Below are 26,683 nucleotides of genomic sequence, written 5' to 3' on the forward strand. Positions count from 1 at the left end.
TTAAAATTCTAATTAAATTTCTCTGTATGTTTTACAGAATAACCATTACATCCATTCACCGATAGATCACTGTTGTCAAAGTAGTAAGCAAGTATCATTTTACAGACATCTTTATTATAATTGTTCTATACACTTCCCTACTTGCATTGCATCACGTCCCTTACATTCACTCACTGATAAAACACTTTTCTCAATTTTTATATCTCTTATTGTGTGTATTTTCAAAAACTCTGAACATTTGAGTCTTTCTGAAAATAAAAAATAAAAGTATTAGGTGTCCCATCTCCACTCCCTCACTCCCACTGGCCAAATAAATCCCTGCCAAGAGGGCTTTCTTCTGCATCTGAAATATTGAAATAAATATTTTTAAAAAAGTGCCATCAATTGTTAATGTTGAGTGCTGGCATGGTGTGGGCCCCAAAAACCTGTCAAGAAGAGCTCACTGTGTGTGGACACTGTCATGGTCTGTGATGAGAATATGAGGATATGTTACTATTGTCAAACATCTGCCAGCTGTGAGTGATGTGCTGAGTCATGCCCAGGGTGGAGGGTGCCTACAATTTGTCCAGGGCTAGGTTGCCATCCTTCAGTTCTTTACACTGTGGGTCTCTTCCTTGAACTGGCTGGAGTGGCTGGTACTTTGAAGGGGAATCAAGGCACGATCTGCCTGTGGTCAAATACACAGTGGAGGAAGGCCTAGTCACCCACGATGGACCTCAGATTTGCAGTTAAACCAAAAACTCATTGACTGGCAGATTGGCCTTCATGACAAACCTAGGGGAGCCGGCCACCTGGGACTACTAGCCCACTTCCTGTTCAGGACACCATAGATGCCACCAATGACTTGTTCGGGACACTGGATCTTCATAAAGCAGATGGGTTCCATGAGCCAGGGCTGGGCAGTCAGCACACTGGTGTAGAGGCAGTGTTAGGCCATGAGGATGATCTGGTTGTCCCCAGAGTGGATAATGTCCATGTGCAGTGTCACATCATAGACATTGAAGCACACATTCTGCATGTTCTCCTCACACAGTGCCCCCTCTTTGGTAGCCACTGGAAGCCAGCCACCACGCCGTACTTGATCTCATTAAGGTGATGTTTATGAAGATACAGGGCCCAAAGCACCAAATCTTGTGGGTCTCTGCCACATCCCATTCATACTTCTCAGCCAAGTAGCAAGCTCTCTACTGAGCTCCTAGCAGGCAAACACCTTGCCCTTGTCTATGTTCTTGGCCATGCCATTGGGGAAAGTTTGTGCCTTCATGTATGATCAAGATTTTGTTGTTCAATCATCTTCATACAAGAAGATGTTTGTTCTTTTTGGGGGACTTTGACAGGCAGAGCATGTTTGACTCTTTGCTGATGGTCTCACAGTATGAGATAATCAGGTCAGATTTCTTGATGGGAATGCAGGTGTGGTTCTCCTCCAGGTCCTTCAGGCAGGTCTCCAGGTGCAGCTTGCCAGCCTCCATGATGACATGCTCCTCTGACTCCTTGATGACGTACTGCACCATGGGGTCTGACTTGGACAGTTGTTTTAGCCCCTACACCTGCTTGGGCAGGCTGGCCAGGTTCTTGGCCTTCATGGCAACCCTAATGACAGAGTTCACGCTGAACATAACTACCAAGCATGTTATGGGTGGCAATGGTGCCTGTCTTCACTAGGAACTGGTTGACACCAACTAGGCCTATGGTGTACCCACAAGGCATGTCCTCTATGGGCTCCATGTAACAGCCTATAATCAAGGTTGTTCTTTGCATTGGTTTCAGGTACGGGTCCTACTTCTTCCTGGTTGTGTATTTAGGCCCCATAATCCTGACCTTCAAGCCAGTAGGCCCATCCCTGAAAAGACCCAGTTGAAGGCATAGAACTGACTCTTGTTAGAGGTCAGCCCCGTTTTGAAAATGTACATTGTAAGGGGGCCTTTGGAGTCACAGCTTTTAATGTCCATGGCAGCCTTATAATCCAGGGACCCTTCATACAGGAGCTCAAAGTGGTACTTCTGGGCCATCGCAAGAGAGGGCAGATGGATGGTGATCACATGCAGCAGGGCATCCCAGGTGACAGCCAGCAGCACACCACAGACTTTGGAAAAGTTTGCCTTCTTTATCCTTATCTTCACTGTCAAATCGATGTCCAGTTTTTCAATCAGTTTTGCCATCTCCTCTTTCCTGAAATTCAGATAGTATCAAAGGCTTGAAGATAAGGTCCAAGATGAACTAGTAGAACATCTGGGGCAGCTTCTTCCCCTCAGTGCTGGTGGTGGGCTTACTTAATTTGTCCTTGGCTGGATCAAAGTGCCAGACACCCCACAGCTTCTTTATCATGCCCTCAACTTTCTTGGCCTGCTCAGCAGGCCCAGCTGGCCCTTGCCCTTGGTGGTAAACTTGGCCATGTACATCTCAGCAAATTGCTTCAGGATGAAGGCACAACTGTGGAGGCCAGACCCAAAGCCGACAGTACTGAGAACAGGGTTAATTATGATGTTGCCAATGGGGCCACTCTTGCACTCCTTGTAGGTGGGTATGGTGATGTTGAAATTCTCCAGGATGCACTGAAGGTCTAGTAGAGCTCCTCAGTCTCCCTTGAGCAGGGTCCAATTCATCTGTTCATCATCAGCACAGGCTTGATCTGCTAAGCAAGGGCCTGCCACAGCACCATCTCCTTCTGCACGCACACACCTGACACACAGTCCACCACCACCAACACACTGTAGATAACGTGGAGGGTGGTTGTTACAACTGAGAAGTTCATGCACCCAGGGTAGTCGATAAGGTTGATGAGAAAGCCAGAGCCATCCTTACTTTGCTTGATAAAGTTCAAGTTATTTTCTGAGAGCTCACAGAAGAGGTAGATAGCCATTGACTTGATGGTGGTCCAGTGCTCCTGCTCACCCTTCCAAGTATCAGTAAATCATGTCTCCACTCCCAGGAAAGAGGCAGTAATATGGGCCTTTCACACTGGGGAGCTCATCTGCATGGACTTGCCATGGTCCATGTGTGTAATGACTGTGATGAGAAAACAGCTATTTTGAGTTGCTGCCTATATGTTTTACAGTATGATAACCTTGCTCACACCCAGAGTCTGGACATTTAGATAAGAATTCAAACTTAGGATTCCTGCCCAAGTTCTTGCTCTGCTTTTTCCAGGGCATCTTTTAAAATAAACACATAGAGTTGAGTCTGCAAAAAGTTAGTTACCACCACCCCAATCACCTTATAAGTAATAGGTGCTTGCTACCCCGCTGTCTATCTCTTGCTTGCTCATGACCTGGGACAGGAGACTACCCTTCCCCCGACTCTTGTGCTCTGTTTCTGAGGTATGTAAGTAATAAATCTTGTGACTTTACTTTCTTAGTGTGAGTGTATTGAAACTGCACCTCAATCAAAACAGCTGTGGGATTTTCATTTCCCCAAAGTGGAGCTTGGATGCTGAGGAAACTACCTGCCAACCCCGTGTTGATGGCATGTGCCCCCTCATTCAGCAGTTTATAACCTGCATATGTTTACTTTAACACACCAGCCACAGGCTCATCAACACAATGACAGACGTGTTTCAGATGCTGGCCTTCTTGTATATAATGGCCTCGATATGGTTGACTTTGAAGTTCTTTATGGTGAGAGATAGAAGTGGATTCCCCCTGGCAGCAATGAAGCCAGAGGACTGCAAGTAGCATTCTTAAAAACATCTTTTTCACAAATGTTCTTAGTCACATTTCTACATACATTACAGAACGTGCCTTACCTCAATCTACTGATATAACAGTTTTCAACATCACAAGCAAGTGGCGTTCTTACAAACATCTTTTTTACAAGTGCTCTTAAACAAGATGCATTACAGAATGTCCCTCAAAACATTCACTGATACAGTACTGTTCTCAAAGTAGCAAGCAAATAGCTTTTATAGAAACATCTATATTACAATTGTTCTTAAACACTACTATAGTTGCATTACAGAATGTCCCTCACATCCATTCACTCACATAACACTTTTCTCAATGTAGCAAGCAAGTAGTGTTTATAGAAACATCTATATTACATTTGTTCTTAAACATTTACTTTTGTTTCATTAGAGATTGCAAAGTGATGTTATTCTTTATTAATTAGCTGTAATATTTTAAAAGTAGTAACTTTCCATCATCAGCTATTTGGTTATCCTGAGGTATATTTCACATAGGAAGCAGGACAGATGATTGGTTCTTTGCATTTAGTTAATAATTTTTAGCATTATGTGTTGGTTCTTCGGCATCCCCTAATGGTGACCAATAAGCTGGTTTTTAATATTTTTTATTTTTAGAAACATTTAAAAACGTATATGATGGCTTTAGATATTATGAAAATATTAGTTGAATTTGATGCTCAAATTATTCTATCTTTAATTAGTTGAGAGTCCCTTCAAGTGGCTTTTCAGTTCTTTTGATACAACCCCAGCAGACTTTGATAATTTCTTTGATTTTCTGAAAGAAAAAATCTTGTACATTTATTGCCCCAGACCTAGAATCAGCAATTTCTCCTATATACCATAGTTTCCTATGGTTGTAAATGCCACTTGCAGACACTGGGAGGAATAAGGGTGCCTATTGCTATAGTATTGATCATTATTTCTAAATTCTTCTAAGGATAAAAGGAGGAAATGCACATTTTTATTTTTTCCAGTTTTATTGAGATATAATTGACATAGAGCACAGTATAAGTTAAAGACATACAGCATAATGACTTGACTTACATATATTGTGAAATGATTACCACAATAAGTTTGGTTAGCATCCATCATCATACATATGATATATGTGTGTGTGTATATATATATATGTGTGTGTGAGTGTGTGAGAAAAACGTTTTTTTCTTGTGGTAAAGTCAGCTGGATTTACTCTTTCATCAAGTTTCAAATATACCATAAGCAGTGTTAACTATAATCATCATATTGTGTATTGCATCCCTAATACTCATTTATCTTATAACTGGGAGTTTGTACCTTTTGACTACCTTCATCCAATCCCTCCATTGCCCACCTTCACCCCTGGTAACCACTCTTTTTCTATGAGATTGCTTTTTTTAAGATTCCACATGTACGTGAAATCATACAGTATTTGTCTTTCTCTGTCTGCCTTATTTCACTTAGCATAATGACCTCAATGTTGTCACAAATGGCAGAATTTCCTTCTTTTATGGAAGAATAATATTTCATTTCATATATATATATATATATATATATATATGTGGTATATATACCATATACCACAATTCTTTATCTATTCATCTGTCAATGGACACTTAGATTGCTTCCACATCTTGACTATTGTAGATAATGCTGCTATGAATATAGGGGTACAAATATTTTTTCAACATAGTGTTTTTGTTTCCTTCAAATATATTCCCAGAAGCAGAATTGTGAGATCATATGGTAGTATTATTTTTAACTTTTTGAGGTAATTCCATACTGTTTTCCAAAGTGGCTGTACCAATTTAACAGTGCATAAGGGTTCTCTTATCTCCATATCTTCACCAGTATTTGTTATCTCTAGTCTTTTTGATGATAGCCTTTCTAACAGACATGAAGTGGTATCTCATTGAGGTTTTAGTTTGCATTTCCTTAATGGTTAGTGAAGTTGAGCACCTTTTCGTGTGCCTAGTGGCCAATTATATATTTTCTTGGGAAAAATGTCTGTTCAGGCCCTCTGCCCATTTTTCCATTGGATTATTTATTTTTTTACTATTGAGATGTATGAATTCTTTATATATTTTGGAGATTAATCCCTTACCAGATATATGGTTTGAAAATATTTTTTCCCATTCCGTAGGTTTTTTCATTTTGTTAATGATTTCCTTTGTTGTGCGTATGCTGTCTAGTTTTCTGTAGTCCCACTTTTTTATTTTTGATTTTTTTGCTTGTGCTTTAGGTGTCATCACCATAAAGTCATTGCCAAAACCCTTATCAAGGAGCTTTTTTCCTATGTTTTCTTCTAAGAGTTTTATGATTTCCAGTCTTACATTTAAGTCTTTAATCCATTTTGAGTTAATGTTTGTAAGCAGTGTAAGATAGAGATCTAGTTTCTTTTTTTTTACCCGTGAATATTCAAATTTTCCAGCACTGTTTCTTGAAGAGACTGTCTTTTCTCCAATGAGTATTCTTGGTTCCCTTGTCAAATATTAGTTGACTGTATATCTATGGGTTTATTTCTGGGCTCTTGATTCTGTTCCATTGGTCTACAGGTATGTTTTTATGCCACTACCCTACTGTATTGATTAATATAGCTTTATAATAGAGCTTGAAATTAGAAAGTGCTATGCCTCCTGCTTTGTTCTTCTTTCTCAAGATTGTTTTGGCTATTCAGGGTCTTTTGTGGTTCCATATAATTTTAGGGTTTCTTTTCTAGGTCTCTAACAAAATACCGTTGGAATCATTATATTGAATCTATTATGTTGAATTTACACTGAATTTATAGACAGCTCTAGGTATTATGGATATTTTAACCATGTTAATTTTTCCAAATCCAGGAACATGAAAACCTGTTCATTTATTTGTAATTTCTTCAATATTGTTCATCACTGTCTTGTAGTTTCCAGTGTAGATATTTTATAGCTCCTTGGTTAAATTTATTCCTAAATATTTTACTGTTTTAAAAACTATTCTAAATGGGATCATTTTCTTTATTATCTTTTAGGATATACATTCTTAGTGTACAGAAATGCAACTATATTTTTTTATAATGCAAATTTACTGAATTTGTTTATAGTTACAACAGTGTTTTGGTAGAACCTTTAGAGTGTTCAGTGTATAATACCATTTTATCAACAAACAGAGATAGTTTTACTTTTTCTTTTTAGGTTGGAATGCCATTGATATCTTTTCCTCGCTAAATAACTCTGGATAGGAATTCCATCAATAAACTGAATAAAAGTGACAAGAGTGGACACCTTTCTGTTGTTTTTTATTTTAGACAAAAATCTTTTTGATAGCCTCTTATCCACATTAGCCTAAGTAGGTTCCATTCCTTTCTTCATCCCCTTCTATGTTTTTGTTGTCAAAGATTATTCTTTTGTATGTTGTGAGTTTGTGACTAAATTGAAGTGTTTATAGTTATTTTTTATGCTTTCTTTCCCTTTATCTTTTATGTTATAATTGTTAGCTAGCCTATTCTGATAGAAAGTTGCAATTTTCTGATTCTGTCTGTCTATTTATCCCCTTGCTTGAGGGCTCCCTTCATCATTTCTTTAAGGCAGGTCTAGTGGTGATCAACTCCCTCAGCTTTTGTTTGTCTGGGAAAGCTTTTACTTCTCTGTCATATCTGAAGGATAATTTTGCTGGATAGAGTATTCTTGGCTAATAGTTTTTGTCTTTCAGTATTTTGAATATTTCATTCTGTTCTCTCCTAGCCTGTAAGGTTTCTGCTGAGAAATCTGCCAAAAGAACATACAGTGGAGAAAGGAAATTCTCTTCAATAAATGGTGTTGGGAAAACGGGACAGCCGCATGCAAAAGAATGAAAGTAGACCACTATCTTACACCATACACAAAAATTAACTCAAAATGGATTAAAGACTTGAAAGTAAGACCTGAAACCATAAAAATCCTAGAAGAAAATATAGGCAGTACACTCTTTAACATTGGTCTTAATATTTTTTTGACTACCATGTCTACTAAGGCATGGGAAACAAAAGAAAAATTAACACATGGGACTACATCAGAATAAAAATCTTCTGAAAGGCAAAGGAAACCATGAACAAAATGGGAGAAAATATTTGCAAATCATATATACGACAAGGGATTAATTTCCAAAATAAATAAAGAACTCATACAACTCAACAACAAGAAATGAACAACTTGATCAAAAAATGGGCAGAGGATACAAATAAACATTTTTCTGAAGAATATATATGGATGACCAATAGGCACATGAAAAGATGTTCAACATCACTAATTATTAGAGACATGGAAATCAAAACTGCAATGAGATATCACCTCACACCTGTCAGAATGGCCATAACAAATAAGACAAGAATAACAAGTGTTGGAGAGGATGTGGAGAGAAGGAAACTCTTATACACTGCTGGTGGGAATGCAACTGGTGCAGCCACTATGAAAAACAGTATGGTGATTTCTCAAAAAACTAAAAATAGAACTACCATATGCTCCAGCTACTCCACTACTGGTTATTTATACAAAGAACATAAAATCAACAATACAAAGAGATTTATGCCCCCCTATATTCATTACAGGAGTATTCACAATAGCCAAGATATGGAAGCAACCCAAGTGCTCACCTATTGATGAACAGATAAAGAAGACATGGTATACATGTACAATGAAATACTACTCAGCCATAAAAAAGGCAAAATCATCCCATTTGCAACAACATGGATGGACCTTGAGAGTATTATATTAAGTGAGATAAGCCCGACTGAGAAAGACAAACACCATATGATTTCACTCATATGTGGAAGATAAACAAACACATGGATAAAGAGAACAGATTAGTGGTTTCCAGAGGGGAAGGGGGTTGGGGAGGGCAAAAGTGGTTAAGGGGTACATATGTAGAGCGACGGATAAATCTAGACTACTGGTGGTGAACACAATGCAGCCTACACAGAAACTGATATATAATGATGTACACCTGAAATTTATTCTTAATTTTTTGAGAAATCTCCATACTGTTTTCCATAGTGGCTGCACCACTTTGCACACCCACTGGCAGTATATGAGAGTTTCCTTCTCTCCACATCCTCTGCAACACTTATTGTTTCTTGTCTTGTTAGTTATAGCCATTCTGACAGGTGTGAGGTGATATCTCATTGCAGTTTTGATTTGCATTTCCCTAATAATTAGTGATGTTCAACATCTTTTCATATGTCTGTTGGCCATCTGTATATCTTCTTTTGAAAAATGTTTATTTGTATCCTCTGCCCATTTTTTGATCAAGTTGTTCATTTTGCTGTTGTTGAGTTCTATGTGTTCTTTATATATTTTGGAAATTAATCCCTTGTTGTATATATGATTTGCAAATATTTTCTACCATTTGATGGGCTGTCTTTTCATTTTGTTCATGGTTTCCTTTGCCTTGCAGAAGTTTTCAGTCTGATGTAATCCACACCCAGGATCCGAACCGGCAAACCCTGGGCCACTGAAACAGAATGCACGATCTTAACGTGCGCCACTGGGCCGGCCTCATCTTTAATCCATTTTAAATTAATTTTTGTGCATGGTGTACGATAATGGTCTACTTTCATTCTTTTGCATGTGGCTGTCCAGTTTTCCCAGCACCATTTATTGAGGAGAATTTCCTTTCTCTATTGTATGTTCTTGGCTCCTTTGTCAAAGATTTACTGTCCATAGATGTGTGGGTTTATTTCTTGGCTCTCATTTATGATCCGTTGATCTGTGTGCCAGTACCATGCCATTTTCATTACTATAGCTTTGTAATATATTTTGAAATCAGGGAGTGTGTGATATCTCCAGGTTTGTTTATTTCCTCTGGAATAGCTTTGGGATCTTTTGTTGTTCCATACAAATTTTAGAGTTCTTTGTTCTATTTTTACGAAAAATGTCTTTGGGGCTTTGATAGGGATTGCATTAAATCTGTAGATTGATTTAGAAAGCATGGACATTTTAACTATATTAACTTTTCCAATCCATGAGCACAGACTATCTTTCCATTTCTTTCTGTCTTCTTCAATTTCTTTCAACAATATTTAATATGTTTCAACATTTCTTGTAAAGTAGGTCTAGTGGTGATGAACTCTCTCAGCTTTTATTTGTCTGGGAAAACTTTTATTTCTCCATCAGATCTGAAGGAGAATTTGCTGGATAGAGTATTCTTAGCTGATAGTTTTTGTCTTTCAGTATTTTGAGTATATCGTTCCACTCTCTTCTAGCCTACAGGGTTTCTTTGAGAAATCCACTGTAAGCCTGATGGGGGTTTCTTTGTAGGTTATTTTCTCTTATCTGCTCTCCTTAATGTTTTTTCTTTGTCATTGACTTTTGACAGTTTTAATATTATATGCCTTGGAGAAGGTCTTTTTAAATTGAGGTAATTAGATCTATTAGCTTCATGTACTTGTAAGTCCAGTTCTTTCACCAGGTTTGGGAATTTCTCAGCTATTATTTCTTTGAAAAAGTTCTCTGCTCCCTTTTCCCTCTCTTCTCTTTCTGGGACACTTATAATCCTTACATTACTCTTCCTAATTGAGTTGAATATTTCTGAAAGAATTTCTTCACTTTTTAAGAATCTTAGTTCTCTCTCCGCCTCCACCTGAATCATTTCTAGATTTCTATCTTTGAGCTCACTAACTCTCTCCTCCATAAGGCCTGCTCTATTTTCAATGCTTTCTGAATTCTTTTTCATCTCATTAGTGGTGTTCTTCATCTCCAGAATTTCTGTTTGTTTTTTTTTCTTTTAGAGTTTCAATACATTTGGTGAAGCATTCCTGTTCATTAATTTTATTCCTAAGCTTATTGAACTGTCTTCTGAGTTTTCTTGTAACTCATCGAGTTTCTTTATGACAGCTATTGTGAATTCTCTGTCAGCTAGATTGTAATCTTTTGTGATTTCAAATTTGGTTTCTAGAGGGCTGTCCTTCTGCTCCCATTCTTCTGTGTTACTGTAGTGCTTCACGGTGTTTGATGAATTGATCCTATGCTGGTGCATTTATGGTAGTAACCACCTTTCTTATTTGGGTATGGCTTTGGTTACATTTGTTCTGAGCTGCTTCTGGTTCTATTTGAGAGCCTGCACTTTCCACCCTCCACTGCCTCTGCCAGAGGTGTGGTCAGTGCCCTCCTTGTGCCTCTGAGGTTGCTGGTGCCTTGCTTCTTACAACATCCCTGAAGTCTCAGGTCTCACAACAAGTGTTACCAGACTCAAGCACTTCTGCTGCTTACAGGGTTTCCTGGGTCTCATATTCTCCCACTGGCTGTCTATGGGCTCTCCACAGGCTTGGATGCTCCTGTCCTGTGCACCACCTGCACTGCTGCCCTGCGATGTCTGGGGTGCTGGTTGTGCTGCTGCTGGGTTCATGGGTGTCACTGTCACTGCTGGGGGCATCAGGACCTGGGAACCTGTGTCCAGCCCCTGCTGCTGGTGGAGCTGGTGTTAGGAGTGCCAGCACCAGGGGTACCTCTGGTCTCTGGTGCTGGCTGGTGTGTTTTGAGAACTCAGATCAGGGCACTTTGTCCCAACCAGGAAAATCCAAGTTTTGTATACTGTCCTCACTGTTGGAAAGACTTGGTCACTGCCGGGGGATATAGAGTAGGTGCTCACACTGAATCTGCTAGGAGATGGGCAGAAAGCAAGCTGCACCTGCCTTCTTTGCCCCTCCTGTGACTTGCAGGCTGGGTCCACTCACAGGCAGGCAGGGACCAAGCTGGACCCATCTTTTCTGCCCCTTCTCTGACCACTCGTGGGCATGTGGGCCAGTGTGTGGCTCTGTGCCCCAGATCGCTGCTGCCAGGGCAGGGTGGAGGGGACTGTTCCCCCAGTTCCACTGCCTCCTGGGGGTCCAGTCCACCCGCCATCAGATGTATAGATCATGGATCTCTTAGGCATCCTGTTGTGCTGTGTGGGGAATCGTCTGTTGGCCAACGGATGTCCAGCTGGTTGTAACTTAGAGGGGAGAGACAAAGGAACAACTCCCTCCGCCATGATGCTGGCGTCACTCTCTAATTTCTTCATGTGTGTTTATTGCTATAAACTTTCTTCTCAGAACTTCTTTTGCTGTTTCCCATAAGATTTGAAATATACTTTAATTTTCATTTATTTTGAGATTTTTTTATTTCTCTTGATTTCTTCTTTGAGCCATTTTGTGTTTAGAGGTGTGCTTTTTGGTTTCCACATATATGTAGATCTCACTTTCTTCTCGTTATTGATTTCTAGTTTCATACCACTGTGGTCAGAAAAGATAGATGGTATGACTTCAATCTTCTTAAATTTGCTAAGATTTGTTTTGTGTCCTATCATATAATTTATCCTGGAGTATGTTCTGTGTGCACTTCAGAAGAATGTGTATTCTGTAGCTGTTGGATGGAATATTCTATATATTTCTGTTAAGTCAACTTGTTCTAAAGGATTGTTCAATTCAATTTAAACATTTCCCTGTTGATTTTCTGCCTGAATGACATATCCATTGCTGATAGTGGGATATTGAAGTCCTCTACTATTATTTTATTGTTGTTTATATTTTCTGTAGGTTCTGTTAGTTATTGCTTAATATATTTCAATTATTGGGTGTTAGGAGTGTATATATTTATGATTACTATATATTCTTGATGCATATACCCCTTGATAATTATATAATGACTTTCTTTTTCTCTTGTTACCATTTTTGGATTGAATTCTATTTTGTCTGATATAAGTATGACTATGCCTGCCTTCTCTTGGTTTCCATTTGCTTGGACTTTTATCTTTCATTTCTTCATTGTGAGCTTGTGTGCATCTTTAGCACTGATTGAGTCTTCTGTAGGCAGCATGTAGTTGAATCTTGTTTTTTTTTTTTTTTTTTTTTTTTTTTTTTGTGAGGAGATCAGCCCTGAGCTAACATCCGCCAATCCTCCTCTTTTTTTGCTGAGGAAGACGGCCCTGGGCTAACATCGGTGCCTATCTTCCTCCACTTTATATGGGACGCCGCCACAGCATGGCTTGCCAAGCAGTGCGTCGGTGCGCGCCCGGGATCCGAACCAGCGAACCCCGGGCCGCCGCAGCGGAGCGCGCGCACCCAACCGCTTGCGCCACCCGGCCGGCCCCTGAATCTTGTTTTTTAATCCATCCAGTCATTCTGTGTCTTTTGATTGGTGAATTCAATCCATTTACATTTAGGTTGATTATTTATATGTAAGGACTTGATAGTGTCATTTTATCTTTTGCTTTCTGGCTATTTTGTATCTTCATTGATTCTTTTTCATTTTGTTATGTCTACCTTTGTAAACCGGTGGTTTTCCCTGGTTATTTGCTTTATCTCCCCTTTTTTATATTTTATGTCTAAGCTCTAGATTTTGGGGTAGAACTTTCAGTTACCAATATAGCAGTTTTGAATGCAACTTATAAGTGGCATTCTAAGAAACATCTTTATTACAAGTTTTCTTAAACATTTCAGTATAAAACGGGTATTACTTCCAATCACTGATATATTACTGTTTTCAATGTAGCTTAAAAGTAGTGTTCTTAGAGTCATATTTATTACAAGTTTTTGTATGCTTCACTAAAATGCATTTCATATTCAGTATAACTTACACTCAATGATATAACTGTTTTCAGCACAGGTGAAAATAGCTGTGTTTCTTAGAAACATCTTAATTACAAGAATTCTTAAACACTTTACTATATGTTTATAGAATGATTACTTTGACTCATTGATATAACACTCATTTTGTACTGAACTCTTATTTCAAGTAGTGTTCTTTTTTGTTGTTGGTGGTGAGGAAGATTGGCCCTGAGCTAACATCTGTCGCCAATCCTCCTCTTTTTGCTGAGGAAGATTGGCCCTGGGCTAACATCCGTGCCCATTTTCCTCTATTTTATTTGTGGGACACCTGCCCCAGCATCACTTGATAAGCGATGTGTAGGTCTACACCCAGGATCCAAACCCGTGAACCCTGGGCCGCCAAAGTGGAGCACGTGAACTTAACCACTATGCCACCAGGCCAGCCCCTGCAAGTAGTGTTCTTAGAAATCTCTTTATTACAAATATTCTCAAACAATTTACTATATGCATTACAGGATGAAGATCACTTCCATTTACTTATATAAACCTGTTACCAATGAAGCTCTAGGTAGCATTCTTAAAAACATCTCTACACAAGTGATGTATATATTTTACTACACGCATTACAGAATGAGTGTAATTTCTATTTATTTTTATGACAATATTCTCATTGCAGCTTGAGATTAGTGTTATTAGAAACATCATTATCATAAGTTCCCTTAATCACTTTACATGCATTCCAGATTGGGCATCACTTCAATTTACGTAGATAACCTTATTCTCAATGCTGCTTGAAAGTAATGTTCTTAGAAATCACTTTACTACAAGCATTTTAAAATACTTCGTGATATACATTACAGAACAGGTAGAACTTTTATTTACTATTGTAACTCTATACTAAATGCAGCATAAAAATATCATTCTTAGAAATATCTTTACTGTAAGTGTATATAAACACTTCACAATATGCATTACAGATTTATTATTTTCATTCACTAATATAACACTGTCCTTGAACCAGCTTCCAAATAGCATTCTTAGAACTTTTGTATTACAGGTGTTCTTAAACATTTGATTGCATGAATTACCAATTTAGTATGACCTCCATTCACTTTTATAAGATTTTTCTCAACACAGCATGTAAGTAGCTTTCCTAGAAACATTGTTATTACAAGTTTACTTGAAACTTCACTTCATGTGTTACTGAATGGGTATAACTACCATTCCTTGGTATAACAATGTCTTCAAATATTCTGTAAATAGAGATCTTTAAAACATCTTTATACAACTCTTCTTAAACACTTCAGAGCATAAATTACAGAATGGGTCTAGCTTTCATTCATTGATATAAAACTGTTCTCAATGCAGCTTCAAAGTAGACCTCTTAGAAATATATTAATTACAAGTGTTTGTAATCACATCAAAACATCCTTTAGAGAATGAGTATCATACTCATTCACTGATATAACACTGTCCTACAGGCAGCTTTCAGGTAGCAACTTGGAAATGCCTTTATTACAAGCATTCTTATACACTTCACTACATGCATTACAGGATGAGATTAACTTTCACACAGTGATATAAAACTGTTCTCAAGCCAGTTTGAAAATAATATTCTTAGAAACATCTTTATTACAATTTTCTTAGACAATTCACCACGTGCATTACAGAATGTGCATTACTTCCATTAACTGATAAAACGCTCTTCTCATTACAGATTGACAAAACAATCCTAGTACACCATTATTACAATTGTAAACACCACTACATGCATTACAGTAGGTCTATAACTTCCCTGCACTTACATAACACTGTTTTCAGTGCAGCTTCCAAATAGATTTCTCAAAAACCGTTTAATTAAAGTGTTCTTGAGTATTCTCTACAAGCATTAGAGAATGGATATAACATTCATTTACTGAGATAACAGACTTTTCATTGCAGATTGCAAGGAGTGGACTTAGAACATTATTATTCAAGTATTTTAAACATTTTATTACATACATTGCAAAATAAATATTAATTCCATTATTTGAACAAATCTGGTCTCAACTCAGCTTTCTAGTAATGTTCTTAAAAGCATCATTACCACATGTTCTTAAGCACTTCACTACATGCATTACAGAAAGAATATCACATCCATTTCCTTATGTAACACTATTACCAAAAAAGTTTGCAAGTAGTGTTGTTAGAATCTTCTCAGTTACAAATTTTATCAACTACTTCTTTATGTACCTTGTAAGTAGTTTTTACAAATAGCTTTTTCAAAGTTTTCTTAACCATTTCACCAAAGGCATTTCAGAATGTGCATAATATCTCTTCATTTATATAGCAATTCTCAGAAAGCAGCTTGCAAGTAGTCTCTTAGAAACATCTTTTTACTAGTGTTTTTAAACACTTCACTATATGCATTACAGAATGGATATTATTTCCATTCACTTACATGAACCTCTCCACAATGCAGCTTGCAAATAACATTCTTAGGAACATCTTTAGCACATGTGTCCTTAACAATTCACTACATGTTTCATAAAATGAGCATCAGTTCATTCACTGATATAACTTTTTTATTATTTTATTGGTGCCATATTGGTTTACAACATTGTGTAAATTTCAGGTGTACATCACTATATTTCAGTTTCTTTACAGACTGCGTCATACTCACCACTAACAATCCAGTTTTTATCCATCAACCATACATATGTGCCCTGTTACCCCTTTTGCCTTCTCCTCATCACTTTTTCCTCTGGTAACCACTAATAAATTCTCCTTATCTATGTGCCTCTTTGTTTATCTTCCATATAGGATTGAAATATAACATGATATTTGTCTTTCTCTGTCTGACTTATTTTGCTCAGCATAATACCCACAAGGTCCATCCATGTTGTGGCACAATTTTGTGTTTTTTATGGATGAGTAGTATTCCATGGTGTATATATGCCACATCTTATTTATCAATTCACCCATTAATAGGCCCTTGGTTGCTTCCACATCTTGGCTATTGTGAATAATGCTGCAGTGAACATAAGGGTGCATATATCTTTTGGAATTGTTGATTTCATGTTCTTTAGATAAGTACCCAGTAGTGGGATAGCTGGATCATATGGTATTTCTATTTTTAATTTTTTGAGAAGTCTCCATACTGTTTTCCACAGTGGCTGCACCAGTTTGCATTCCCATCAGTAGTGTATGATGGTTCCCTTTTTTGCACTTCCTCTCCAACACTTTTTATTTCTTGTCTTATTAATTATAGCTACATGGATTAAATACTTGAATGTAATCCTGAAACCATAAAGATCTTGGAAGAAAATATTGACAGTTCACTCTTTGACATTGATTTCAGCAGTATCTTTTCAAATACATGTCTACTCAGGCAAAGGAAACAAAAGAAAAAAATAAACAGGAATATATCAGACTAAAAAGCTTCTGCAAGGCAAAGGAAACCATCCACAAAATGAAACAACAACCCACCAAATAGGAGAAAATTTGTGCAAATTGATCTGGTGTCAAGATGGTGGCATAGGTGGACTCTGAACTCACTCACCTATTCCCACAGACACAACAAATTTACAACTACTCTTGGGACAGTTACCCCTGAGAGAGAACTGAAAACTGGATAAAGAGAACCCCTGCAATGCTGACTGAGGTAGAAGAGGCAGAAATTCATTCCTGGAGAGGAAAAAGGCACCTTCTAGCCATGGTGCTTTATGGCTGGCTGGGACAACATTAAGCTACGAAGGCTTTCCTGGAGGAGTGTGGGATCTGTGTGGGAGAGATTTACCACAATAAGTAGCTTTTGGACTCAGCATAACCCGGACAAGTGTCATAATATCTGGCTTTGCTATCTATTAACCATGACAGGGAATACCCCCAGAAAAGCTATCATACTGAAGGGGAAAAAAAGCCTGCTCCTAAAGAGCCCATGATTCACCTGTTTTGGAAAGCAACCTAAAATCATCAGAAAGAAAGGTGACAGAACTTTGCTGAAAAAAGGCTCACTTGATAGGCTCTGGGCACATCTCAGTGAGAGGTGAGACCTCCCCAGGGAGTAAGACAGCATCAGGCACTATTCTGACCTAATACAGGTGTGCTGACACAGATGCTGGCAGGTACCCTTGGAGTTCTTCCTTGGTCTGTTAGTGCAGGGTCTGCCCCACCCACTAGAGGACCAATTTAATCCAGCTCAGCCAGGTCAGGCAGCCTGCTCTAGGGATTGGCTCCACTTAACAACAATCCCTCAGGCAAATTGTGGGCCCACATAGGCAGGGTGCCTGGAACCTATGCAGAGGGGCGAGTGAGTCCACCTCTGTGGCCAGGGGGTGCATGAGGGGTGGGCCTGCATTGGTAGAGTGTGTGGGGCCTCTGTAGTGGGGGACTGGGTCTTCTTCAGTGGGTCAGGGCATGTGCATGGCACAGGAATATGTGGACAGTGGCTGTGGTCATGCAAGCAGTGGAGTTCATTAACTGCAGCAGACTGGTGCTTTTCAAACAGACTCATAAGAGATCAGCCCCACCTTCCAAAGTCTGAAACTATTGGGTACTCCCATGCCTGGGCTCAGCCTAATCCAACTGAACGATTGAAAACTGACAACAGACTTGCAGGTCAGAGACCGACAGCAATTTTAAGCCGCTTATTCTAGCAACCAGCCATGCTGGGGGCCTACTTACTTAACAGAAAAACTGCAACAGGAGTGCGCTATTAGACCTTGCAGCCAACTGTGCTGGGGCACCCTACACCCTATAAGGTGACTGAAGTGTCCATAACAACCACATGCAGCTGAGCATTACAACCAGCTGGCCAGGGTGACAGCTCAGCATCCCAGAGCATGTGCAACAATAGTAACCCTGCCACAACAGAAGGACACACATAGCCCACACAGGGGACACTCCTGGAACATTTGGAATTGGTGAGAAGAGGGAAGCACACTGCGGGGCTCATAAGGCATCTCTTATGTAGAAGATCTTTCCAAGACCAGGAGACGTAGCTGACCTACCTAATACATAGATAAATGCACAGAGAGAGAGGCAAAATGAACAGGCAAAGGAATATGTTCCAAGTAAAGGAACAAGACAAAAAACCCAGAAAAAGAACTAAATGAAACAGAGATTAACAATCTATCTGACAAAGAGTACAAACTAATAGTCATAAGGATGCTCACTGATCTGGGGAAAAGAATGGATGAATTCAGTGAGAACTTCAACAAAGAATTGAAAAATAAAATAAAGAACTGAAAAATTAAAAATGGAAATGAAGAATTCACTAGAGATACTCAATAGCAGAGTAGATGATACAGAAGAACAGATCAGCGAGCTGGATGAAACACTAGAGGAAATCACCCAAGCTGAACAGATAAAAGAAAGAAGAATTAGAAAGAAAGAATGTCCCAGAATCTAAAGGACCTCTGGGACAACATCGAGTGCACTAACATCCATGTTATCGGTGTCCCAGAAGGAGAAGAGAGAAATAAAGAGGCAAAGAATCTATTTGAAGAAATAATAGCTGAAAACTTTCCTAATCTAAGGAAGGAAACAGACATCCAGGTACAGGAAGCACAGAGAGCACTAAACAAGATAAACCCAAAGAGGCACACAGCAAGAGACATTAAAATTAAAATGTCAGGAAATAAGGATAAAGAGAGAATCCTAAAAGCTGCAAGAGAAAGGCAACAAGTTACATACAAAGGAAACCCCATAAGGCTGATAGCCATAAGGCTATCAGCTGACTTCTCAGCAGAAACTTTACAGGCAAGAAGGGAGTGGAATGATATATTTAAAGTGCCAAAAGGGAAAAACCTACAGCCAAGAACATTCTACCGAGCAAGGTTATCATTCAGAATGGAAGGAGAAATAAAGAGTTTTCCAGACAAGCAAAAATGAAAGGATTTTATCACCAAGAAACTACGCTTACAAGAAATGCTATAGGGACTTATTTAAGGGGGAAAGAAAGGACCACAAATAGGAATAAGAAAATTATCCAAAAAAAAAAAAAAACAATAAAAACACTGGTAAAGGCAAATATAGTAAACGTACCAGTTTAACCACCTATGAAGCTAACATGAATGTCAAAAGACAAAAGTACTAAAATTATCTATTTCCATGATAAGAGGGTAATGGATACCCATGCACAAAAAAGAGGTTAAATGTGATATCAAAAGCATAAAATGTGGGAGGATGGGAGTAAAAGAGTAAAGCTTTCAGCAAGAGGTCAAACTTAAGAGGCCTGCAACTTAATATAGATTGTTATTTAAGAAGGTTATTATATACGAACCTCATGGTAATCACAAACCAGAAACCTATCATAAATACAGAAAAAATTATGAGGAAGGAACCGAAACATAATACTAAAGAAAGCCATAAAACCACAAGGGAAGAGAGCAAGAGAAGGAGAAAGGAACAGAGAAGAACTACTAAAACACCCAGAAAGAAAGTAATACAATGACTATAAATACATTTTTATCCATAGCTAATTTAAATGCTAATGGACTAAACTCTCCAATCAAAAGGCATATGGTGGCTGATTGGATACAAAAACAAGACTGATATATATGCTGCATACAAGAGACACACTTCAGACCTAAAGCACTCACAAACTGAAAGTGAAGGGATGCGAAAAGATACTCCATGCAAATGATGATGAAAAGTAAGCTGTGGTAGCAATACTTATATCAGAGCAAATAGACTTTAAAACAAAAACTGTAACAGGAGACAGAGAAGGGCACTATATAATGAAAGGGAACAATCCAACAAGAGGATATAACACTTATAAATATCTATGCACCCAACATAGGAAGACCTAAATATATAGAGCAATTATTAACAGACAAAAAGAAGAAATAGACAGGGACACAATAATAGTAGGGGACTTTAACACTCCACTTACGCCAATCATCCAAACAGAAGATCAGTAAGGAAACATTGGCCTTAAATGACACATTAGACCAGATGGATTTAGTAGATGTATACAAAACGTTCCATCCATGAACCACAGAATACACATTCTTTTCTAATGCAAATGGAACAGTCTCCCAGATAGATCAGATAGAAGGCCACAAAACAAGTCTCAATAAATTTAAGATGATCGAAATAATACCAAGAACCTTTTCTGACCTCAATGGTACGAAACTAGAAACCACCTATGGGAAGAACATTGGAAAAGCACCAATATATAGAGATTAAACAAAATGCTATTGAAAAACCATTAGGTCAATCAAGAAATCACAGGAGGAATCAAAAAATACCTGGTGACAACTGAAAATGAAAATAAAACATGCCAAAATTTATGGGATACAGCAAAAGTAGTTCTAAGAGAGAAGTTTCTAGCAATATAAGCCTAGCTCAACAAACAAGAAAAATCTCAAATAAACAATATAACAGTCCACCTAAAGGAATTGGAAAAAGAAAAAATAAAGCCCAAAATTAGTAGAAGGAAGGACATAACAAAAATCAGAGCAAAAATAAATGAAATAGAGACTAAAACAACAATAGAAAATATCAATGAAACTAAGAGCTGACTCTTTGAAAATTAAAAAAAAAAAACTGACAATTTTTTTAGCTACAGTCACCAAGAAAAAAAGAGAGAAGGCTCAAATAAATAAAGTCAGAAATGAAAGAGGAGAAATTACAATGGACAACTCATAAATACAAAAGATTATAAGAGAATACTATGAAAAGCTATACGCCAACAAATTGGATAATCTAGAAGTAATGGATAAATTCTTAGACTCATACAACGTTCTAAAACTGAATCGAGAATAAATAGAGAATTTGAATAGACCAATCATCAGTTTGGAAATTGAAACAGTAATCAAAAATCTCCCGAAAAATAACAGTCCAGGACCAGACAGATTCCCTGGTGAAATCTACCAAACTTTCAAAGAAGACTTAATACCTATCCTTCTCAAAAACTTCCAAAAAAATTGAAGAGGAGGGGAAGCTTCCTAACTCATTCTACATGGCCAATATTACCCTGATACCAAAACAGGACAAGGACAACACACAAAAAGAAAATTACAGGCCAATATCACAGATGAACACCAATGCAAAAATCCTCAACAAATACTAGCAAATTGAATACAACAATACGTTAAAAAGATCATACAATATGATTAAGTGAGATTTATCCCAGGGATGCAGGGATGCTTCAACATCTGCATATCAATCAATGTGATACACCACATTAACAAAATGAAGGATAAAAACTGCATGATATCTTGATGCAGAGAAACCATTTGACAAGATACAGCATCTATTTATGATAAAAACTGAATAAAATGGGTAGAAGGAAAGTACCTCAACCTAATAAAGGCAATGTGTGATAAACCCACAGCTAATATCATACTCAATGTAGAAAAACTGAATGCTATCCCTTTAAGAACAGGAGCCAGACAAGGATGCCCACTTTTGTCACTCTTATTTATTGGTAGTCTTAGCCAGAGCAAGCAGGCAAGAAAAAGAAATAAAAATGATCCAAATTGGAAAGGAAGAAGTGAAACTATCACTTTTTTGGGGATGACATGATTTTATATATAGAAAACCCTAAAGAATCACCAAAAAACTTTTAGAAATAATAAATGAATATGGTAAAGTTGCAGCATTCAAAATCAACATACAAAAATCAGTTGCATTTCTGTACACTAACAACGAAGTAGAAGAAAGAGAAATTAAGAATACCATCCCATTTACAACGGCAACAAAAAGAATAAAATACCTAGAAATAAACTTAACCAAAGAAGTGAAAGACCTGTACACTGAAAACTATAAAATATTATTGAAAGAAATTGAAGAAGACACAAAGAAATGGAAAGATACTCTATGCTCTTGGATTGGAAGAATTATCATAGTTAAAATGTCCATACTTCCTAAAGTAATGTACAGATTCAATGCAATCCATATTAAATTTTCAACAATATTTTTCACAGAAATAGAACAAAGAATCCTAAAATTTATATGGAACAACAAAAGACCCTGAATAGCCAAAGGAATCCTGAGAAAAATGAACAAAGCTGGAGATCTCACACTCCCTGATTTCAACATATACTACAAAGCTATAGTAACCAAAACAGCATGGTACTGGCACAAAAACAGACACACAGATCAATGGAACAGAAATGAGAGCTCAGAAATAAACCCACACATCTATGGACAGCTAATTTGTGACAAGGGAGCCACGAGCATACAATGGAGAAAGGAGAGTCTCACCAATAAATGGTTTTGGGAAAACTGGACAGCCACATGCAAAAGAATGAAAGTAGACCATTATCTTACACCATAAACAAATATTAACTCCAAATGGATTAAAGACTTGAATGTAAGACCTGAAACCTTGAAATTTCTTAAGAAAATATAGGCAGTACGCTCTTTGACATCAGTCTTAGCAGCATATTTTCAAGTACCATGTCTGACCGGGCAAGAGAAACAATAGAAAAAATAAACAAATGGGTCTACATCAAACTAAAAAGCTTCTGCACAGGAAAGGAAACCATCAACAAAACAAAAAGACAACCTAACAATTGGGAGAAGATATTTGCAAACCATATATCTCATAAGGGGTTAATCTCCAAAATATATAAAGAACTCATACATCTCAACAACAAAAAAAACCAACCATCCAATTAAAAAATGGGCGAAAGATCTGAACAGACATTTCTCCAAAGAAGATATACAGATGGCCAACAGGCACATGAAAAGATATTCAGCATCATTAATTCTCAGGCAAATGCAAATCAGAACTACAGTGAGATATCACCTCACTCCTGTCAGGATGGCTATAATTAACAAGACAGGAAACAACAAGTGTTGGAGAGGCTGTGAAGAGAAAGGAACTCTCATACACTGCTGGTGGGAGTGCAAACTAGTGGAGCCACTATGCAAAACGGTATGGAGATTCATCAAAAAATTAAGAATAGAACGAGCATACAATATACCCATTCCACTTCTGGGTATTTACCCAAAGAACATGAAAACATGAATGAGTAAGATACATGCACCCCTATGTTCATTGCAGCCTTATTCACAATAGCCAAGACTTGGAAGCAACCTAGTTGCCTATCAAGGGACAAATGGGTAAAGAAGGCATGGTATATACACAATAGAATACTACTCAGCCATACAAAAATGATGAAATCTATCCATTTGTGACAACATGGATGGACCTTGAGGATATTATGCTAAGTGAAATATCAGATGGATAATGTCAAATACCACATGATCTCACTCATAAGTAGAAGATAAAAACAACAACAAACAATCACATAGAGACTGAGATTGGATTGGTGTTTACCAGAGGGGAAGCGGGGAGGGAGGAGAGCAAGAGGAATAATTAGGCACCTGTGTGTGGCGATAGATTATAATTAGTGAACAGATTGTATAGATTGTAAGTAGAGGTGAACATCATGTAATCTACACAGAAATTGAAATATAACGATGTACACCTGAAATTTATATAATCTTATAAACCAATGTTACTGCAATAAAAACAATAAAATAAAGATTCAAAAAAATACATTTCCAGCCAAAACAAAACAAAACAAAACAAACATTTGCTAGGTAAAGCCCTAGGGTGAGCTATGGTTCAACAAAAGAAAACAAGGGAACTGAAATATAGAAGTTTATTACTCACAGGTCTTGGGGGAGATACACAGAAAGCCTCGAGGGGCCACATGGTGAGGTCAAGGCATGGTGCAGGCAGAGAGAGCACAGCAGGGTCTGAGGCCCATGCCTTTATTAGGGTCCAAGGGTGGAGTGCTTTGGAGTTCCTGGGTGAAAGTTGGATTGGTCAATTCCAGCCCCAATAAGTGGGGTTTTCATAAGCTTTGCGGAAGTCTTATCTAAGGGGCACACAAGGAGAGGTCCCTGGGAGGCGAGGGAGAGTGATTATCACAAAGGCGGTTGAGGGAGTCATATAAGAAACTTACATTTGCTTGTGACTCTGTGGACTGTTATCTCAGGCTCATGCTCATGGGAGAAGCTAGTGTCAGTTCAAGACACCAGCAGGCTGCTTGGCCACACAAAACGGATGCCAAGGCGGCAATATGGATTAGTTTAGCTCAACTCGCAACACTATTGCACCAGTAGAACTCCTAGTGCTTGAGTCTTTACAGTATAACGTGTAGAGAACAGCGTGGTGAACACATCTGTCCACTGAAGGGACACTGTGCTCAACTTCATATGCAAGTAGCACTCTAAGAACCATCTACTATGCATCTGTCATTAAATACTGTCCTACATACAAAACTGTGTTGTGAATATGAACATTCACTGAAATGACGCTGTTCTCAATTTCCCATGCAAGAAGCACTCGGAGACATTTTGCATACAAGTGTCTCAATTTCTTCGTTTTTCATGCAGAAAACTGTGGTGGATACATTGTTCACTGAAATGACACTCTAAGAAACATGTTTTATACTTGTTTCTTTAACAATTTCTCACATGCAAAATAGTGTGTAGTGCAGATTCATTCACTGAAATAGCAATGTTTTCAACTTTGCACTCTTAAAATCATCATGTATATATGTGTGTTTCAACATTGTTTTATATAACACTGTTCTCAATATTTTGCCCATGAAGTACACTTAGAAACCTTAGTTATAAATACGTCCTTTAAAAGTGTCCTACATGCCAAATTGTGAAGATTATAATCATATCTTGAAATGACACTGTTTTCAATTTAGCATGCTAAGTGGTTCTCTATGAAACATCTTTTATGCAAGTGTGTTTAAACATTATTTTGCATGTAGGTACTCTGTGGTGGACACATTTATTCACAAAAAAGACAGTGTTTGTGTGCAAGTTACCTTCTTAGAAATATCTTTTAAATGTATATTTAAATGGTGTTATACACAGAGAACAGTGTATTGAATATATTCATTCACTGAAGCACAGTGTTCTGTGATTGATGTGCAGGTAGTATTATTAAAATTGTCTATTATGCAGTGACTGTAATTAGTAAATTACATTTAGAACATGTAGTGAACACATTCATTTACTGATTTAATGCTGTTTTCAACTTTTCATGCAAGAAGCACTCTTAAAAACATCTTTTAGACATGTGTCTTTAAACTGTTTTACCTAGAGAACAGTATGGTGGACATTCATTGAAATGGCAGTGTCTCCAGCATCTTGTGAAAGTAGCACTCTGAGAAACATCTTTTACCCAGGCGTTTTGAGACAGTGTCTTACATGTAGAACACGGTATCCATTCAAGGTCCACAGAAGTCAGCAAGCCTGTTATCTTAAGCATGGCACGCATAAGTCCTCCTGGGTCCCTTGGTAGATGGAGCTAGTGGCAGGACCAAGGTGAAAAATAGCTGTAGCAGAGTCCACAGAGGGTTGGGGCTGTTTCCAAGTCCATAGCTGGGATCACATTTAGTGAGCCTGCCACCTGGTTGCAGGCTTGCCTTCTCAAAATGGAACCCATCGTGCTCCACTTGGGTTTCACAACCTCCTACCTGGATCCAAAATCTCCCACAAAGGCACTTTTATTTGTAGCTGGCTGCCAAATTATTGTTGCTGTGAGGGGATATGAGCAGGGATCCACCTTTTCCACAATCCTGCTGACAAAGAATAAAAATTAAAATATAAAAGTATTAAAATAAGTATAGTTATAATCATTTATTACTGGATACACAATATAAAAATGTATAAAGTATTGCATCAATAGTATAAAATGTAAGTAGGGAGAAGTAAAAGCACAAAGTTTTTGTATGTAATTGAAGTTAAGTTGTTATCAGCTAAATAAACTGTTATTACAATAAGAAGCCTTATGTAAATTTCATAGTAACCACAAAAAAATTATGGTAGATACACAAAATATAAAGAGAAAGGAATCAAAACATATTAATATAAAAAATATTATCACTTTACATCTGATAGGATGGTTATTATCAAAAAGACAAGATATAACAAGTGTTGGCAAAGGAACGGAGAAAATGGAACGCTTGTACACTATTGACGGGAATGTAAATTGGCAGAGCCACTATGATAAACAGTATGGAGTTTCCTCAAAAAATTAAAAATAGAACTACCATATGATCCAGCAATCCCACTTCTTGGTACATATCCAAAGGAAATGAAATCAGTATCTCAAAGTGATGTCTTCATCTCCGTGTTTATTGCAGCATTATTCACAATAGCTGAGATATACAAACAATCTAAGTGTCTGTCATTGACTGAATGGATAAAGAATATGTTTTGGGGGCCGGCCCCGTGGCTTAGCAGTTAAGTGCGCGTGGTCCGCTACTGGCGGCCCGGGGTCGGATGCCAGGCACGCACCATGCACCACTTGTCTGGCCATGCTGAGGTGGCGTCCCACTTACAGCAACTAGCAGGATGTGCAAATACGACATACAACTATCTACTGGGGCTTTAGGGAGAAAAAAGGGAAAAAAAGGAGGAGGATCGGCAATAGATGTTAGCTCAGGGCTGGTCTTCCTCAGCAAAGAGAGGAGGATTGGTAATAGATGTCAGCTCAGGGCTGATCTTCCTCACAAAAAAGA

At 37.9% G+C, this 26,683-nt stretch overlaps 1 pseudogene; it reads right to left on the reverse strand.

Annotated features, from left to right (window-relative positions):
• Window positions 1-651: 651 nt before the first annotated feature.
• The window catches only part of LOC131397946 (elongation factor 2-like), a 136,449-nt pseudogene continuing 110,417 nt past the window's right edge, over window positions 652-26,683 (reverse strand).

Source organism: Diceros bicornis, chromosome 34, assembly GCF_020826845.1.
Source record: "Diceros bicornis minor isolate mBicDic1 chromosome 34, mDicBic1.mat.cur, whole genome shotgun sequence".
Lineage (NCBI taxonomy): Eukaryota > Metazoa > Chordata > Mammalia > Perissodactyla > Rhinocerotidae > Diceros > Diceros bicornis.